The sequence below is a fragment of the Amblyomma mixtum genome, chromosome 9 (genome assembly GCF_055824585.1).
Source record: "Amblyomma mixtum isolate Tamu chromosome 9, ASM5582458v1, whole genome shotgun sequence".
Classification (NCBI taxonomy): Eukaryota; Metazoa; Arthropoda; class Arachnida; order Ixodida; family Ixodidae; genus Amblyomma; species Amblyomma mixtum.
Window position 1 is genome coordinate 71,298,211 of NC_143020.1, and position 18,756 is coordinate 71,316,966.

At 45.0% G+C, this 18,756-nt stretch overlaps 1 protein-coding gene across 1 annotated transcript in view; it reads left to right on the forward strand.

Annotated features, from left to right (window-relative positions):
- LOC149329625 (synaptotagmin-1-like) overlaps positions 1-18,756 on the forward strand; it is a 216,960-nt gene that overhangs the window by 76,822 nt on the left and 121,382 nt on the right. Inside the window, exon 2 of the mRNA XM_089560364.1 lies at positions 15,374-15,508. The gene's annotated coding sequence lies outside the window, so the exon portion shown is untranslated. The remainder of the gene's footprint in view (positions 1-15,373; positions 15,509-18,756) is intronic.

The window sequence follows — 18,756 nt, forward strand, 5'->3', positions numbered from 1 at the left end:
TGTTGTCTTACGCGCCGTTTGAAGGCAGAAAGTCCGAAACTAAAAATTGATGTGTATACTCCTTTAGCCATTATTATAAGCTCTTTCTTTGGTGCAGGAGCTCTAATACTGCTACTAATATATGTAAAAGCTAAGTCACACCAGGGAAAGTTCTTTCACCTGCTTTTATCAACACCAGCATTGATAGCATACGCCATGTCTTCTCGTTCTATTTTAGTTTTTGTGTGCTGTAATATTAACTTTATAATAAATTTTGATAGCAGCACCATGGCCGTCCTGGACCTCCCGGAACTGTGTATCCATTCTGACAGCTGAAAACCCTACTTTAATGCCACAGCTGCTGTCTGTATGAGCACAACATTTAGAGCAATGGGGCACCGAGAAGCAGCTCCTAATAGAATTCTGACAGCCTCACTTCTCTCGGCGTGGGCTTTTAATGAGAACCTGTTGATTACACGTGGAAGTGAGTCGTTGCTTTGAGCGGCAGGGGCTGAAATGGAGTTAAAAAGGAGTGACGAGGGTCAGACCGCCAAAAAATAAACGCGAAGGCAATTTATAATAGATGAGGTTTAGGGCAGCTGCTGGTTCCCCGTAGAGTATAGTTACGTTCAGAAGAAAACATTCGATAGAGGAGTGTCTGGTTGGAAAAGAAATGTAATTTGAAATCTAACGTTCGACGAAAACTACATTACAACTAAATTACAAAACTACATTAAGAAATGTAATTTAAGTTAGAAAAGAACTCCAACCAAAAAAAAAAAGACTACGTTTCAGAACGTACTTAGTGACCCGACGGGTGACAAAAATGAGGGCTTCAAAAAGCAAGCTGCAACTCGCCCGCAGTCATAACTGATGGAGGAACCGAATAGGTTCTGAAACTTCGTGTTTTTTCAGTTTTTGGTTACATGGTTACATTACACCTGATTAGCTTGGCATCTATGTCATTTTTATATAATTACGTATTGTATCTTTCAATGATTTGTGTAATCAAATTCCTTGCATACACTTCTGTTTGAAGAAGCCAAATCTTCTTTGTATTCTTGTTGTATTCTATCTTGTATTTGTCTGCAAACAATAGGCTGTTATATTTGAGCAACACTTGTTGTTGGGCTAGTTGGTAATACATACTTCTGAAGGAACCAGCGCACAAAACACAACGGACAAGAAAAAGGTGGTACACGACGGACAGGAGCGCTGACTAACAGCAAACGATGAAAAAGAGCCCATTGTACTAGAAATATATTTGAGCAACACTTGTTGTTGGGCTAGTTGGTAATACATACTTCTGAAGGAACCAGCGCACAAAACACAACGGACAAGAAAAAGGTGGTACACGACGGACAGGAGCGCTGACTAACAGCAAACGATGAAAAAGAGCCCATTGTACTAGAAATATATTTGAGCAACACTTGTTGTTGGGCTAGTTGGTAATACATACTTCTGAAGGAACCAGCGCACAAAACACAACGGACAAGAAAAAGGTGGTACACGACGGACAGGAGCGCTGAAATATATTTGAGCAACAACAAGTGTTGCTCAAATATATTTCTAGTACAATGGGCTCTTTTTCATCGTTTGCTGTTAGTCAGCGCTCCTGTCCGTCGTGTACCACCTTTTTCTTGTCCGTTGTGTTTTGTGCGCTGGTTCCTTCAGAAGGCTGTTATATGTACTTTAGTTTAACGAACCCTCATTTGCTGAACCTCCCATGACCCTAATTCTTTCTTGCATTCTTAACACAACCATATTCCCATTTTATGAGCCGAAACTCAAACTCATTTTGTCTTTCATTCATGTCATGTTATGAGTGTTTCTGAATGCTTCTTAAAGAGGTGGTTCATTCCACTCTATGCATGTAATACATCGTTTGTACTGGTACATCACTGCTGCTGTGCCCTGCGGGGTCGGCACCTGGTCAGGAGACCTTCTCTCTCCTTTTCTTGCCTCGCAGACAATACCTATGTATTGCCAAATAAACAATAGAGAAAAAAATCTACTTTCCGCTTTTTGCAGTGGTGAATGCTTCGCAAAGACAGGATTTTTCAGTAGCAATCTGATGTCTTCGGAGTTTTCACAGTCTTTCGCCCAATGCGTAAAGCGGGAGGAATTGAGCTACATCCGAGAATTAAGGGCCCGGTATATATTTCCAACACTTCGAAGGTATTGCGACTAACAGGGCAATACTGAACGGCGTGCGCCCACATACATCGAATGTTGACAAGCAAGCAAATATAACCGACATACCCAACAATTCTGGACAAACCATTTTTGAACGGAAAAGATTTTATGATCGCAATTTTTTCGTATATTTTATGATTTCATTGCAACTAACCATGTATCCTCAGACCTCTCTTCGACAAGCTCGCATTTTATTTTGTTATTAAAGTTTTTGATACTGTCAAAAGAGTTGCTCATTGATCTTTTATTGTAGCCTTAACTGCTCTGTGCGAGCGACTGGAAGAGTTTAAAAGAAGATTTTGCTGCATATTGTAGGAGTGGATCATTACTTTCAATATTTAAGTACAGCAATATCGAAATTCAACACCGTAGTTGCGGTGTTTATTTTAAGGCGATGCTAAAATTTCCTAATAGATTCTTTGAACACAGCGGAGACATACTAGCGTAGATCCCACCCGGAAAGCTGTCATACGTGTATACAGATACGTCTACGCTATGCTAAAACTCTCTAGATATTTTCTAAGGCTCGTCTGTTTCCGTACGCAGTTGTCCTTTGTGGCATTCTCCGAGCCCCCTGAGCCAGGGATGCTTTGAAAAAGGGCTATTTACAGAGCTCGTGGTATTTCTTTTGCGAGAGGAGAAGCAGGATGAATTAGGAAAGGGGGAGAGGAGAGCGATCCGACGAGTTCTGAAAGCGCCAGACTGGTATGCACGTCGACGAGCTGGGATTTCATGAATGCTCGCGCTCCGGGTAATCAGCCGCGGTAATACGCCCGAGAACGACAGACGGGCGCTGATTGGCCCGACGGCGGGCGTAAACAGCATCTGCGCATGCGCCGGCTTTGAGTCGGACGTCCGGCATCGATTTTTGAGCCTGTTAATGAGGCGCAGGCTGGCTAATTGAAATCGCTCGCCCGACGCGGGCTAGTGGGCGGAAAAAAGTGCGTGGGGGGGGGGGGGGGGGGAGAAAGATAACGGTTTGGCTTGGGTATTGGGTCGGTGCTTGTCTTTCGCGGTAGAATCTTAATTGCCTGAACGTCTTAAGAGGATGAGGGGAGCGCGAAATTTGGGAGGCAATAACTAATAATTCGCTTGTCAGTTTGAACCCGGCTAACATCGGTATTACGGCTTACATTTTTGCTACATGGGCAATTTGGACTTCCGGTGAGCCAAAGGCAGCCAAACGGCAGCGACAGCTTCCGTTGAGTTCCTGACGGCAGTCGAGTTTGGAATTTGAATTTGATTATTTTGAATTCGAAAATTCTAGAGTCAACAGTTCGAGGCAAAGATGCCTGACGTATCCTCGAGACCCACGCATGCGTTAAATGGAAACCATTGATTCCAATAAAATGTAGGACCCCTTTCTTCCTCTCTTCTTTGACTCCCTCCTTCCTCCCTTCCCTTACGGTGCAGTTCAGGTGTCCACCGAGATATGTCAGACAGATACTGCGCCGTTTCAATTCCTCAAAAGCCAATTTACCAATTTACCAGTAAAATGTATATCTTAGGTAATGTGCTTACGGCGGTCACGCTACAATGCACGCCCACTCCACATTTTTGATATCTACAGTGACAGCCATATTGGCAAAGCCTCTTGATAGTGAGCCCTTACTCTGCATGCAAAATCAGGATTTTTTTATCCGGCTACAACGGTTTTCTCCGATCACGTGATTCTAATCGGTTGCATAATGGCCGCCATAAGCACTTTTTCTGGAACGTTTTTAAGACATGGCTGCGCAAACTGCAAGAACATCCTCTTTAATTCGATTTCAAAAAGCCGTGAAAACTGAGTCTTTAGTTTTGCGTTGATTTTTATGGAAACATCCTCGGCAAATACGTACTACTGTAGCACCGTAGAGGCTTAGCACGGCCTCCTCTCAGCTCTATCCCTACTGACATGAGTGGTAGCTCAGTGCAATGACGAGGGTTATTTTGCGATACTCCTGAGTGACGCGGACCGCTTAAGCCACCGCGGCTTCCTGTTTTTGTAGCGAAAGCTACATTGGCCACGAACTTGCGATTTCGCTGTGGCGGTGCTCCGAGGAGGCATAGAGACCGACCTTGAGCCGTTGCCTAGCAACCGCAGCAGCTGGCGGATGTCGCGCGCTATCCGCGCCATCTGACATGACGTCACACCGCGTGCCTCGCCGCGGTGCCGCCGCTTGGTATGACGTCACACCGCTTGCCTCGTCGTAGCGCTCGCCTCTGCTCCCTTCGCCAGCTGTGTCGCATGCCTGATAACACGTCGGAGGAATGAAAAGGAGACTAACCTGGACTTGCAATGAAGAATAATCAAGGCTAACCAAGCTATGCCTTAGCTTTTGCTATGTATATCCTGGCATAGCCGAGCTAATTAGTCACAGCCATTTTTTTTGTGGGACACTCCTGAGTGACGCGGACCGCTTAAGCCACCGCGTCTTCCTGTTTTTATAAGGTAACGCCCCACGCTCTTTTCAGCACTCTCCTGATTATCACCTCGTTGGAAGAACTAAACACAAAGGCATAAGAAGTTCATGTGCCCTTCGTTCGCCTCTGTTTCCCGCCATATCTGTGAAACTCCTTTTTCGCTGACGCTTGTGTGGAGTGCGATCTTTCTCGGCAGGGTCGTCGCCTTTCCCGTGTTAACGACCTCAAACACTCTCCCGGTCGCAACGCTGACGTCAACAGAAACTGCGCAAGTGGCAGATGAAAGTTTAATGATGCCGAAATAGACGCTACTGCTGCTTCCTACCAACACCGTGGTCTTATGGGTTTCGGCTGTCAGCTGTAAATAATGTACACATACATCTTCGCGCCAGTTTCTCATCCAGAGGAATGCCTTGAGTCGAATTATACGAAGTGTCTAAGGAACACTGCGTTGGACGATATTTTTCTGTTGACGCAAATGGTTCTGTAGAATAAAATTTTCACTTGCACAGAATTCGCACTTTGCTTCAATGGCTGGCGTGATTTTTACCGCAGTTTACTGACTAGAAAAATTCAGTATACCTCGCTAGAATGCGAGTTGCTCTAGAGTCACTGCATAGACTCCTTGTACGGAGTTACCCGCCTTGGTGGCTCAGTGGTTACGGCGCTCGGCTGCTGGCCCGAAAGACGCGGGTTCGATCCCGGCAGCGGCGGCCGAATTTCGTTGAAGGCGAAACTGTAGAGGCCCGTGTGCTGTGCGATGTCAGCGCACGTTAAGGAACCCCAGGTGGTCGAAATTTCCGGAGCCCTTCACTACGGCGTCCCTCATAGCCTGAGTTGCTTCGGTACGTTAAACCCCAATAAACCAACAAACCAATCCCTGTACGGATTAAGTATAATTAGTGTCACGCAGGACATCTAGCCGACATGGGGAATCCCCTTTAGTGTCAGCCCCTTAAGACTTGTAATCTTGTTTTTTGTAGGGTTCTCTAAAGTTTTACTTTCGGAATTCTTCTGCTCACCATCACGCTTAGAGAAGGGATTGAGAGCAAAAATGAAATAGCTAGTTCTTTTTAATACGCTGTCAAAACAAAACATGAAGCATTGCTGAGCTGTAATTCGGGAAATGTCAAAGAGCAGGTAAAATGACCATCGCAAAAATGCTCGCCACATTGAGTGCCCTTTTAGCTTATGCACAATGGCGCCGCAATCACCTTGCCCAACCTTTGCGATCGGAATCGATTAGCTCTTACGCTACTTCTCTTTCGCTTTTTTTACTCCTTTACACCCTTTTTACTCCTTTTCGTTAGAGTGTGCAGTGGTAGCGGTGCGTTTCAGCAAGATTCGATCCAGTGCCGCAAAGCAGACCCATTTGATATATCGCATTTTCGAGTAAAATAATTTACAAGTAAACACGGCATGCGCGGTCTGTTTTTGTGCTGCATTACTTTCCGGCTCCCCTGTTTTCTGCTCTTCTGCGACACGCGAGCGCCTGTTTCGCCTCAACAAAGCTACGCTGAGGAAAGAGCGAACAGAATCCGCGGCTGCATTCTCCCCTGCGAAGCATTGTTTCGTGCAGCATTGTCCGAGCCATGCAGCTTGCGTAAGCAAAAGCAAAGTGCCCGTGGAGGGGGCGGAGCTCGCATGAGTGTCCGCAGGCTGTAGCGCTTTGTGATTGGACCGACTGCGCAACTTATTTTGCAGGCTCTAAAGGAATAGACGTGACGTCAGCACCGACTCCATACTTGGGAGTCAGTTGCAGATAAGTCAATCCGACATGCTCGCTGAGTTTCGCTGGACTTGCAAAAGTTCTGTCATGCAAAGGGCTGACTCTTTGTGACTTGTGCTTTCATTTATGTTCTTCTTAGTGCATTTTGCATATGGAAAGTGATTGGGCCACTTCTCCTGAGTGAATTCTGCATGCGGAAAAAGGTTGCTTATTTTCATGAAAGATCTGAATACTTGATAATGCAATTTTTCGCATGTTTTCTTGCATAGTGTACTTGCTGCGGTCCTGTCCATCGCATGGGCAGGCGGGACTCCGTTTCAAACTGCATTACGTGAAGTTGACGTTCCTTGTCCGTTTTGCAGCGTTGCGAAAACACGTCCGACATCCTCGATGGAAAATTTCGAAAATTGGAAAATTTTAGAAACTATTATGGAAATATTCAAGGTCCATTGTTCTGATATGAAGCAAAATCTTTCTTTTAGAGTGTTTCCATCGATCGCATCGAACAGTTAAGACTGCCATAGAAAAGCAATGGGGAACGCTTTTGACGATAGCAAAAATGGTAATAAAAAAAAATACAAGACTGCCCTCGGGTGACCTGCAGATATATTGTCCATGGTAGAGAGAGGGTGCGGTAGATGGTCCTTGGCGATCACAAAATGAACAAGGGAGGGGAAAACCTCAGGTTGCTAGTGCCAACGTTTCGACAAGGGGACTTGTCTTCGCCCAGACGAAGACAAGTCCCCTTGTCGAAACGTTGGCTCTAGCAACCTGAGGTTTTCCCCTCCCTTGTTCATTTTGTGATGACTGCAGATATATTGATTGTTATAGTGAAATCTTACATTGTTTGAAAAAAAAAATACTTTCGTAAAAGGTTTTTTGCTAAAAAATGCTTTTGTCCAGAATTGTTGGGTGCGTTTCAATGGAATTGAAACTTATTAGGCTGAAAGCACTTCTCCGATGAGTTAACACCCACCAAGATCTTGGGTTATTTGTATGGTTGACGTGTATGTGGGTTTATGCCAAGTGAAAGCAATAAATGAAATCAAATCAAGCAAATATCTACAGCTTCGATTCGTACCCGTGGCTGCGGGAACAGATCAGCTTTGCAGGTCGCTGCGTGAGAGCACTAGGAAAAAAAAAAAACTAGGCTATCGCCGCAGCCGAACACGCCTCGTGTTAAACTGTGCTATGCACTCTCGCGTTGTGCCATAGAGTTTCTTACTACTACCTAGAGGGAAAGCTGGCGGCGCTGCACTTCAGCCAACATGGACGCCCAAAGCATCATGGGGCGGTGAGCTACTTGTTGCGGCACAGTCGTAGTTTTTGGGGAGCACGGAGTGGCAGTACTAAGACGTTTCATTCCGAAAACGCTGTTCGTGTGTGCGCAGACGACTTTCGCGCGAACGCAGTGTGCAAAAGCCATAGTAGTGAAGACGCGACGACACACGACGCCAATAAAAGGTTTTACTCTTCCGAAATGCCATTAAAAAACCTCTTAAAGTATCTAAACAACAACATTTTTTTTTGAAAACATATTTACTTTTAAAAGTGCGCCTGTTAATTACGAAATATTAGTTTTTTTAGTGTTCATCACTTGGCCAATAGGAAAGCTAGTCATGTCTTATTTTGGGCAAACTTTGCACTTAAATGCTTTTCTGCTCGTTTGTTGCAATTATTAGACAAGATATTGAATGTTAGGACGTTTGTAGCTATCAAACAGCTTTATTTTTCTATTATTGTTTGGCCAGAAGTTGCAGTTCCGCAACAAGTAGCTCACCGCCCCATGATGCTTTGAGCGCCCATGGTGGCTGAAGTGGTCACGTGGGGTCTCCATGCAAACTCCCATAGACGGCTTCCCAGCTTTCCCTCTAGGTAATAGTAAGAAACTCTATGCGTTGTGCACTGCACATCGTCTTCTTCTTCATGAATTAATACTTCTATCAAACTAATATTAACGCTTTTCACCTATGTGGCGGCAGCGACAAGGAGATGTGTGCCTCATTGTGGTGTGGGGCACAACTGGCGTGACAAACTTGCAGAAACTACATTTGCTACAAAAAAGAGCTGTACGTTACATAGCTGATGTCCTTTATACATACTCCACAAAACCACTTTTTCCAAAATATGAAATTCTTCCCGTGTTTTGTTTTTATAATTACAGGTTGATGTTGTGCTACAAAGGTCTTGTAAAGTTTGGCATTGATTACATAACTCATCGGGCAAAACTCCAAGAAAACACAAATATCCGTCAGACCCGACATAAAGAAATGTGGTTTGTACACACCCCGAGAACCTCCTATGATGAACAATCTCTATCTTATACATTACCTTCGCTGTTAAACTTACTAGACCGACAAAATTTTGATCCCTCCAGAAACCGAAACTGTCGCATTAAACGTTTTTGTCAACTTCTTCATTTGCAAGACTAAACCATGCCTTCCTATTCGCCTAATTTTGTTCACTAATGTTGCTTATGTGTGTTGATTTATCTGTATTACCTTTTGTTGCTTCTCCGATTGATTGCCGTCTTGTTTCATTCTGTATTACCCGTTGCTTTGTGATATTTTTTTCATTTTTGTGTAAGACTGGCCGTCATCCTGCTGTCATGCCAACTAACAAGGGGTCGGGACCTCGTCAAGCTGTCCGAGCTTTTAGTCCCGTACTCCTCCTTTTCTAAGGAAATAAAATGATTGATTGATTGATTGATTGATTGATTGATTGATTGATTGATTGATTGATTGATTGATGCGTTGGCGTGGACAACGCAACAGCATAAACATGCCACTAGAGCAATACGCGTTGGCGTTGACAACATTGTTGCACAAACGCCGCACTGGAGCGCAGACCGCCAGCGTACATTTGGCAAATTGGCTTTGTCAATGCAAAAGTTAAAGACGCCTTCAGAGCTGCTCCCTGGGTCAGTGGAAACCTGAATCGCGCTGTACATGACGATGGTACCCGCCAGCAAAAAACCTATTTCGCACAATATTTCGCGCTTAGCAATAATAAATGTCAAGGCCAACAAAAAGAAATAAAAATACCGGAGAAGAGGCTGCATTTTCATTTATGGTGTGTAACTCGCACTTGAAACGCATTTGAGCATGTAATCTTTGCACACGATTTCAGGGCAGAATAACCCGCTATTAACGATTCGGGAAACGAAATGGCGTGACTTCGCACATAGTTTCGGTGTGAATCCTCGGAGGGCTGAGTAGTACGTTTCTTCTTTATAGACATTGCAAGTGTGCCGTATCTACGGCGAGCGTGGATTTCACAAAGAAATCGTAATCAGGGCTGTTTTTTCTTTCCATATTATGACAGTCTGGCGCTGGAGCAGCGGCCAAAGGCAGTTTGTGTTGACACGAGATAGGCGATGTGAAAAGCCGCTCTGAACGGGGAGGAGGTAGCAGTCTTCAATTTACACTGGAGGTTTTAAGGCGAATGCCTTTAATTGCTCATACTGTCGTCCGTCCGTTAACAAAGCGTGTCACACGCGCTTAACTCGGGAACTTAGAAAGATAGAAGAAAACCAATGGTAGCATCAGACAGGGCAGGAAAAATGAACCTAGAAGCCAAGTTTGATGGCTGTAGGTTAATTATTTGATTAACTGTAGCCAAAAATGGGGAAATTGCGTCGAAATAGCGCGGACGTCCATATAGCCACGGAAACGGTGTGACGCCAACATCCACCGGCAATCGTCATGGCATAGTGTCCTCGGCTTTCGTCTCTCAACACTTTAGTTGCCAAAGTGTCCTTGCAATTTTTGTATCCTGGTTATCCACCTGGAAGGCTACTCCAGATAAGAGTGGCAAAGATGAAGTCACGCAGCCCCACCCTTAACTCACGCGGCTTACGCACACATGAATGTGGTTTTCACAGGTTGCCGTGTCCCTGAGGAATGCCATTAAATTGAGTTCATTTATTTACATTCCTTTAAGTAGAACCATTCATTTATCGAACTGATGCTTTGGTCTTGCCGGCTTACGGCGTGTTAAAAAGGTTTCTCTTGTTCCTCTTGTTCCTCTTGTTCCTCTATTGTTCCTCTAGAGCGCATAAAAATCCTATGTCCTTTACGATTACTGCAAAATACGGTTGAATTAGAAGTCGCTTAATTCGAACCGCCGGTTGTCCGAACAATCTCGTCAGCATCGAGAGTAATATGAAAGCTTCTCCTTAATTCGAACGCTGCGTTTTTCGAACAAGCTTTTGATCCACTTCGGTTTCGAATTATCGAAAGTCAACTGCTCTGATTGCTTGCGAATAGTCTCCGATACAACCTCATAAAATCTGGACAAACTCGTCTAGTCTGCGCGGCCACCACAGCGTGTTGCAAGACGTTCAACACGAAAAATTACCGCGGACGTTTTGAATATTTGGTACGTCCCACTGGTTTGCTACGGCGTTCAGAACTAGTCAACGTCAGCGTATACACTCTATATAGAAAGGAGTACAGAGGGAGTAAACTGTCCTGTAGCGCCCTACATTTATACCGAGCAGTGCATTAAGGGATTTTACTCCCTTTTTTTCTCTCACATAAGCGTATTCGTGTATAGACTGGTATAGGAAGCACTTTTTTTTAACGTCTTTATTTCTGCATTTAGTAGGCCGATACCTTGCGGCAGAACTAAGGTGCTTCATGGAGGTTGGGGTGGGGGAGTGGTTAAGGGTGGGGGTGAGGATGGGGGTGGGGGTGAAGGTCGGAGTGCGGGTGGTGGACCGGTGTCCACTTCTTCCTCGAGGTAGTGTCGTCCCGAGGTCGGCTCCGCGAAGTGATGGCCTGGCCCTTCATCTTCCTTGAAGTAGGAAAGAAAAGTTCGCCAGAGCCGGAGTGCGTCTGATGGCCCGATGTGCGATGGCGGATCGACCCATTCCTGCAGGGTTCCAGGTCGAAGCCCGCCCAGGGACTTGAGTGCTCTTTCCCGTACTGCGTCAAAGGTAGGGCAGCTCCACAGGAGATGTTCGGCCGTGCCTCTGGCAGGGCACGTCGGGCTGGAAGCACTTTATCAGTCATGTTCTGCAGCACCTAAGAAGAGTACTCTATCAGTATCAACGTGTTCGCGCGCCATATAAGCGCACTTTTTAGTTATTGTTGTTGTTAGTGGCTATTTATTATTAATTATAGTTTTGTTACTATATAATAGTGATATTAAATTAATAATATTATTATTATTATTATTTATATTTTCTTTGCGTTAGTTCGCGCAACGCAAATATCTCGCTGTCATATTGCTGTCTGCCGGAAATGTTCTTTCTTTTTGCCTCACTTCTTTTTTCCCCTTTTATTATTTGCCTTCTTTTTTTCTTTTTCTCTCGCTTTTCGCCGCGCTATAATTTCTTCTGTTTTGTTTTTTTCCTGCACTGTACCTTATCCAATGTATATCTTTCCCACTCCCCTCTAATGCCTTCGAGCCCTGAGGGTATTCAAATAAATAAATAAATAAATAAATAAATAAATAAATAAATAAATAAATAAATAAATAAATAAATGAGAATAAAAATCGAAGGAACAGATGTTGCTAGCCGCGGCATCTGCCATCGAAACCTGAAGCACCTGAACTGCGGCAAGCGGGAATAAATGCACAGGGAGAGGACAGGGAGAGGGAAAGAAAGGGGGGAGCGATAGGAGGAAGGATAGGGAAAGGGCGGCACATATACTATGTACAAATACAGGATATATATAGTTTTCTTTCAGCTACAAATAAAGATATTCCCACAAAGTTACGCAGTGTCTGTTACTAACGGCCGACAGAGGGCGCTAGTTGATGATTTCTAGGAAATCTGGGCATGGGCTAACGTCATCTCTCTAGCCTCCGCAGCGCTGCATCGTATTGCTATGAAGGAAAGCAGCAGCGCGGAACAATGGGCTTCCGAGCTGAGTTCTTCGAACGCGCTTTGTCGCTTGGCACATACAGTGGAACGTAGTGCAGTTTTTTTTTTTTTTCACTACCGTTCGCACGGCTGCAAAGTCAAGGACGAAGGAGACGTCAGAACATACGGCAATAACAATGCCGACGGCTCCTCCATGAATTCCGCCGTTCGAATTTCTTTAGCTGGGAATCCGCGCATTGCTGCCGCCGCTCCCTCGGCATTGTGCTGCTGACGCTGCTGTTTGAACTCGCCGCTAAGCCTATGCGGGGAGAAGGTTAGAGAAGATAAAAAAAGCTTGTCGGTTTGAGCTTGTTGATGCATGTAAGAACATTTCTAGGGTTTCAGTTTGCGGCAGTCTATTTCGATATCGTTCTGTGCGGGACGAAAAAACTGACCGGTTTTCGACACACTGGTTGTAATATTATCTGAGCTTACTGAAGGATAAAAATGGCTTTGACCATTCCAAGTTGATGTCGTATTGCGGCTTGTAGTCAGGTGCGTTTCTCGTATGCGTTGCTGGACTTTGATCTCCCTGCGTGTTTAAAGGAAATATCTTTCCGCAGCCTTGAGCTCTTAATTCTCCTCAAGTATGTGGAGTTGTATGTATTAACCAACTCAACAAATATAGCTTCTAATAATTTTTGATTGATCGATTGACTGACTGACTGACTGAATGATTGATTGAATCATTGATTGATTCATTGATTGATTGATTTATTCATTCAGTGTTGAGTGAGTGTGTACGTTTGATATAGATTCCGGTGCTTGCATGAGACTTACCTGTGATCTTTAAAGTATGGAACGCAAAAAAATGACAACTTAACAAGTTTAACAGCCCATGCTTACACCCAGACCATTTTTAGCCAAATTTTATCGCTAGATATCGGGTGTTCAGTCCGTAACATGCCCAGAACATCTTCTAGACAAGCGTTTTGCCCTGTGTACTATCGCGCTCAATATGAGTTGCAACGCGCGGTCATCGACCGGGGCTCGTTCCGTGGTGTGCCTCCTCAAAACAGTCGCTCAGAATTCTGGGAGAAACTTTTTCCTGAGCGGGGGTGCTGTTGTTTCCTGGAACAGCAGTTTCTCCCGGAATTCCGAGCGACTGTTTGGAGGAGGCACACCACGGAACGAGCCCCGGTCGATGACCGCGCGTTGCAACTCATATTGAGCGCGATAGTACCTATTACGTTGATGCTTTTCTTTTGCCGGCATGTCTGCTACTCCCTTTCGATGTGAGAACTCTCTAGCGTGCTATGGTGACGCCATCTTCCCTGTCTGCTGGGAATATAACCTTTCTTGCTTTACTGTGTAACTCAGAACAGGCAGAACGCTACACACGTGATCGGGCTTAAGAAAAACGTGGTGGCCCATAGCTTCCAGAATGTTTCGTTTGAACCGACGAAACTTTTCCCGTTAGAAAACATTCGATTGGGCCTTTCGGACGGTATGCACTAATACACGGCGATTTGCCATGGCATGATAGATGCGGCATTTAATCTGTAGCTTGACGGTTGGCAAACGAAACACAAATGGGAAGGGGGGGGGGGGGGGGGTGAAGAGCCTTGAAATACATCGTGTAGTAAAAAAAAACAGCAGTGCATTTTTGAGGAAATTAAGGGATCTCTGGTGCCTCTCTAAACTTCATTAACATCCCTACGCTGCTGTCGGGTGTTTTTTTTTTTACATTTCGGTACCTACATTCTTCTCCTAGGTCACGCTTTATGATAAACACGAATCAATAACGGCTTCGTCGTATCTGTTCGCCAATGCTGCTCACATAGCAAGAGGAGGTGGTGGGGGGTGTCTTCTAACTTTCTTGACTACTATACGCTTCAAGTCTCAGACTCTCAGATATCTCTATGCTAATAAAGTAGGCCCCGTTTATTATTACTCGTGCCTGGGTGTCTCCTGCACGCGCTGGGTATGTTTGTCAACCACGCCCAACATTTTGTTCAGGGCCCTTCTAGATGCTGGAGCACAAAAGACGACGTACGCAAATACCTGATTAGGCGAGCATGCGGCATTTGTTTCATCGAAGAATGGTCTTCCCGAATACAATGTAATTGATACTAACTTTTTCAGGTTCAGGCAGTTGCTGATTAACTGCTTAAAGGTGTACTGAAGAGGAATCTGAACTCGTCTTTTTGCCGCGGGAACTCGATCTACACGTTCCCAGCATTCTTGAAAATGTCGAATTATTTCCCTGTGCGGCCGATTTCCCCAATTTAAATCGGATTAACGTTCGGCTCCCGCCTTTTTCTTTTTAACTGCCCGCAGACAGTGGGAGGAGTCGACCAACTATGGAGTGCCTTTCAGGCAGTCGCGTGGCGGCTTTGCTTTCGCTTATATTTTGTTTTTTAGGTTTTCGTGAATAAATCGATCAAGTCAGAGACTACATAGCTGCAAATTAGGCCCACGGAAATGAAAATATGCGTGTACTCCTTGCTTTCGCCGTTCACTACGTATCACTCCGCCGATAGCAGAGCGGCAAGCCGCCACGGGACTGGTTGAAAGGTGGGCTGACTCCTCCCACCGTCTGCGAGAAATTAAAAAAAAAGGCGGGAGCCGAGACTTTTAATCGGATTTAAATTGGGGAAATCGGCCGCACAGGGCAATAATTCGAAGTTTCCAAGAATGCTCTCAACGTGTAGATCGAGTTCCAGCGGTAAAAATGCGAGTTCAGATTCCTCTTCAGTGCACGTTTAAACTATCAAGTGCAATTTTTGTGCTCCGGATCCTTCCTAGATCACCCAGTACTGTAATCCGATTGGCCTGCATTATTACACTCTAAACATAAAAGAGTAAAAAGGAAGTAAACATATCCTCTAGCGCACTCTGTTTTATAAAACGGAGTGTCCTAGAGGACGGCTTACTCATTTTACTCCTATATAGGCGTATTCGTGTCTAGAGTGTACAGTGTGTCCTATTTAGTTCGTATTTCCACATGCTTTTGATTCGACTATTTTGATTTTTACCCGGATATTTTGATTTGCTGCCGCTTTGATGGTCGCGGTTATTTTACTTTTTGATTTTGTGAATCATCTGCCTTTTCCTGCATGTGCCTATGATCGCTGAACAACCATCTGCCCCTTCCTCCTCTGATGTAATGTCCTTCGCGCTACTTTCCGAGTAATGAGTGATGAAGGTGATGAAGAATAGAGTCTTATTTCTCTAACCCTTTCATGCAGCACTTCCTGCCGGCCCGGCTGGTGCTGCCTTCTCCAAAGCCGTGGAGCCTCGTTCACATGTGACCAAACGTCCCATAGCCGGGGGCTGTGTGGAGCGTCTTCTGTAGCGACCTCAGCTCTTCGAATCTTTAAAGGGTGAGTGGAATACATTTATCTCCCTGCTCTCTCCGCAGCTTCGTGACGACAGAAGCGCCACGTGGATCTCACGTGGTCACTCCCACGCACGTGGCCACACCACGTGGCCACTTCCAGGCACACCTTTCCCACACTCTTGCTATCCGTGTATGCAACCATTATGGCAACGCCTCTTGATAGCCAGCCATAAGTCTGCGAAGGGCAAGAAACACGGACCTACATACCTGACAACAGCTGTTCTTCTGGGTCACGTTCTTCTAACCGGCTCTATGATGGCTACACGAGCACATATTTTGGAAACATCTGTAAGTTTACGGTCCTCAGATGTACCGAGTTGTTTTACATCGGCGTAGAGTAGCCGCCTTGGCTTCACGAGGTGGTGGCTTTGACTCTCGCTGCCGGCCAGTTACTCACCGGCTTTTTCATACCGGTACAAGGCATCGCCCGTTCTGGTGCTCAGCTTCCCAGGTTGCACGGCTTGGGAAAGGAGCCTGCGCCTTCGAATGCCGTCACTATGGGCTTGAACAGGCACTCCGAAAAAGTTTTTAGTGATTCGCCTTTTATGTGTCTCTTTTTTTCACTAGAATCTTTGAAAATAGTACGATGACGCCGCTGAGGATTAGCGCAGGCTCCTCTCAGTGCTTTATTAAGGCGAAAGCCTTTAAGCGCTCATTCGCGGCCATGACTACGTTCGTCCGTTACATCTCAAGTGAAAGCCTCAACTAGTCATTACTAGTCGCAAGTCATGACTATTTAGCCATGACTGGTTAGTAATTAACCAGTCATGACTAGTTAGTCATTAACCAGTCATGGCTAGTTAATCATTAAGCAGTCATGACTAGTTATTAACCAATCATGGATTGTTAGTCAGTAACCAATCATGACTAGTTAGTCACCAACTAATTAGTCATGACTAGTTAGTCATTTACTAATCTTGAATAGTTAGTCAATAACCAATCATGACTAGTTAGTCATTTACCAATCTAGAATAGTTAGTCAATAACCAATCATGACTAGTTAGTCACCAACTAATTAATCATGACTAGTTAGACATTAGCCAATCTAGAATAGTTAGTCAATAACCAATCATGAGTAGATAGTCATTAACCAGTCTTGACTAATTAGTGATGACTAGGGAATCCAAGTCGCCCCGTAGCCGCCTCGTGTGTGCCTACGGCCGAGCAACCAAAGTTGCGTGGCAAGACTTTCGCCTCGCCCGCTTTAAATCGTCAAAGTGCCCCCTGAATTTTATTGCATGCTGCCCTAAGTGCAGCCTGTTACGCTCCTAGCCACCCTCCGGGATCTTCCCGTGGCAGCCACCTTCCGGTTGTCCATTCCTCCTGTCTCGCCGTGGCAGGTGGCGTTTCGCTCTTCTACTACCTGTCAACACGACACCTGTCACACGCTTGCACACTGTCAGGTGGCATGTTACACCGTTGCTAACGGCACCGACTACGACGCCGAACGCAGGAACGGGCGCGTAAGAGCTACGCTCTAAAAACCTAAAACTCCGACGCAAAAGGTCACTGAATTCTCTAAGAAAGCCTTTTTTTCAGCTTTTTTTTTCTTTCGTATTCAAAGTTTCTAGATCCTTATCATGAAAAGCTAACTATCGATGCAGGCACGGACTACGGGACGTCGGCAAAATATTTACGGCTCAATATTGCGAGGGGGCAACTAATGGCTAACGGCTTAGGCTCGCCCGGAACAATGGCTAAACCGCTTAGGACCATGGACCGCGCGGTAAGGCCTGGCGACCCGCGTGCTCAAGACCCTTATAGCTATAGGGTACGTACAAGTAAACGGACTGCGCCTATATCGTCCCTCTGTCCCTCGGGTATACAGCTCGCTGGGCTTAAGCCTTCAGTGACGTGTAAGCCTGGCGGTCTTGCTGGGGTAAGCCCATAGGACGTTTAAGGCAACGCTCCAGGTCTGGCTTTACCTTTGTTTTCGTGCACGGGCCTCTTATGGCTTCTCCACTCGCGTAGGGGCCTCTGTGTGCCGACCTTACTTTCTCCTGCAATCGCACATGGGCTTTTCTCTAAATATCGCTTTGCATGTACGTCTCTGAGACGTTTTTAGCTATTTTTGTCATTTCTACTCGTGCTTAGACTTTTTTTAGCCGTTGTTGCTATCTAGAAGCTATCTAGGTACGCCTACATGGGAATAAGAAGGAAGTAAGCTGTCGACGAGCTCATTCCTTGATAAAAAGGTAGTGCGCTAGGGGACAGCTTTACTCCCTTCTTATTCAGAGTTCACATCGCCCTTGTACCCGCCTGCAGACCTTTGTTTGCCTCTTCGCCCCTTCAGGCTTCTTATTGTCGTGCGTGTGTAAACAGACGGCTTTTAACCTTTGTTGACACACACGTCTTGTGTTCCCTCTGTGTCTTGTTTTATTTTATTAATTTTCTTGCCTCTGTACTATGTAAATGACTTCTTGTGTGCGTATACGGTCATGTTGTTGTTTTTTAATGCGAAAACATTTTAATGCGCATTTCTTGTCTCATTAGTGACGAGTACAAGACTTGTCGGCAGAGCGTGTCCGCACGAACTCTCCATCATCAATTATTTAATAGAATGATTTATTAAATAATTATGTAATTAGCATGAGTGAATAATTAAGTCATCAAAATGATTACTTAAATGGCTAATTTGGTCAGTTACTTCTCAACTTGATCGGTAACTTAATCGAATTGATGAATTACATAATTAATTAGTATTTCGGCGTGCCTACTAGACGCTCTAGCAACGGGACCCACGTCTTTGGATATGGTAGAACCGAAGTCAGAGCCAGAACACGACATATAAACGGCAAAGGCGCTAAGAAAGGAAAACGCAGCAACATAACCGGCAGCAGTAAGAGAAATGCCTTCACATTACTTCACCTAAGCAGACTTCAGTTCACCCCTGGAATTTTTTTCATCTTGTGCTCAAAGCGTCTATTCCTTTGTCTCCTCTTGCGTGTGTGTGTGTGTTTTACACCTTTTAATACTTCTTATGAAACCTCCCAACTCGCCCCTCAAGGAGTTGTCTTGAAGACCTCTATACTAGTGCAGACCCTTTATCTGTGTACAGGACCAGTATTTTTTGAGCAGAGGCTGAGCTAAACATCGTTATAACGAAATATTGGTTATAACGAATAAACCTGTATAATTGTGCAGACTCTTCATCTGGGTACACACCAGTATATTTTGAGCGGTGGTTAAGCTACAATCGAATCTCGTTATAAAGAAACGGTTTCGAACGAA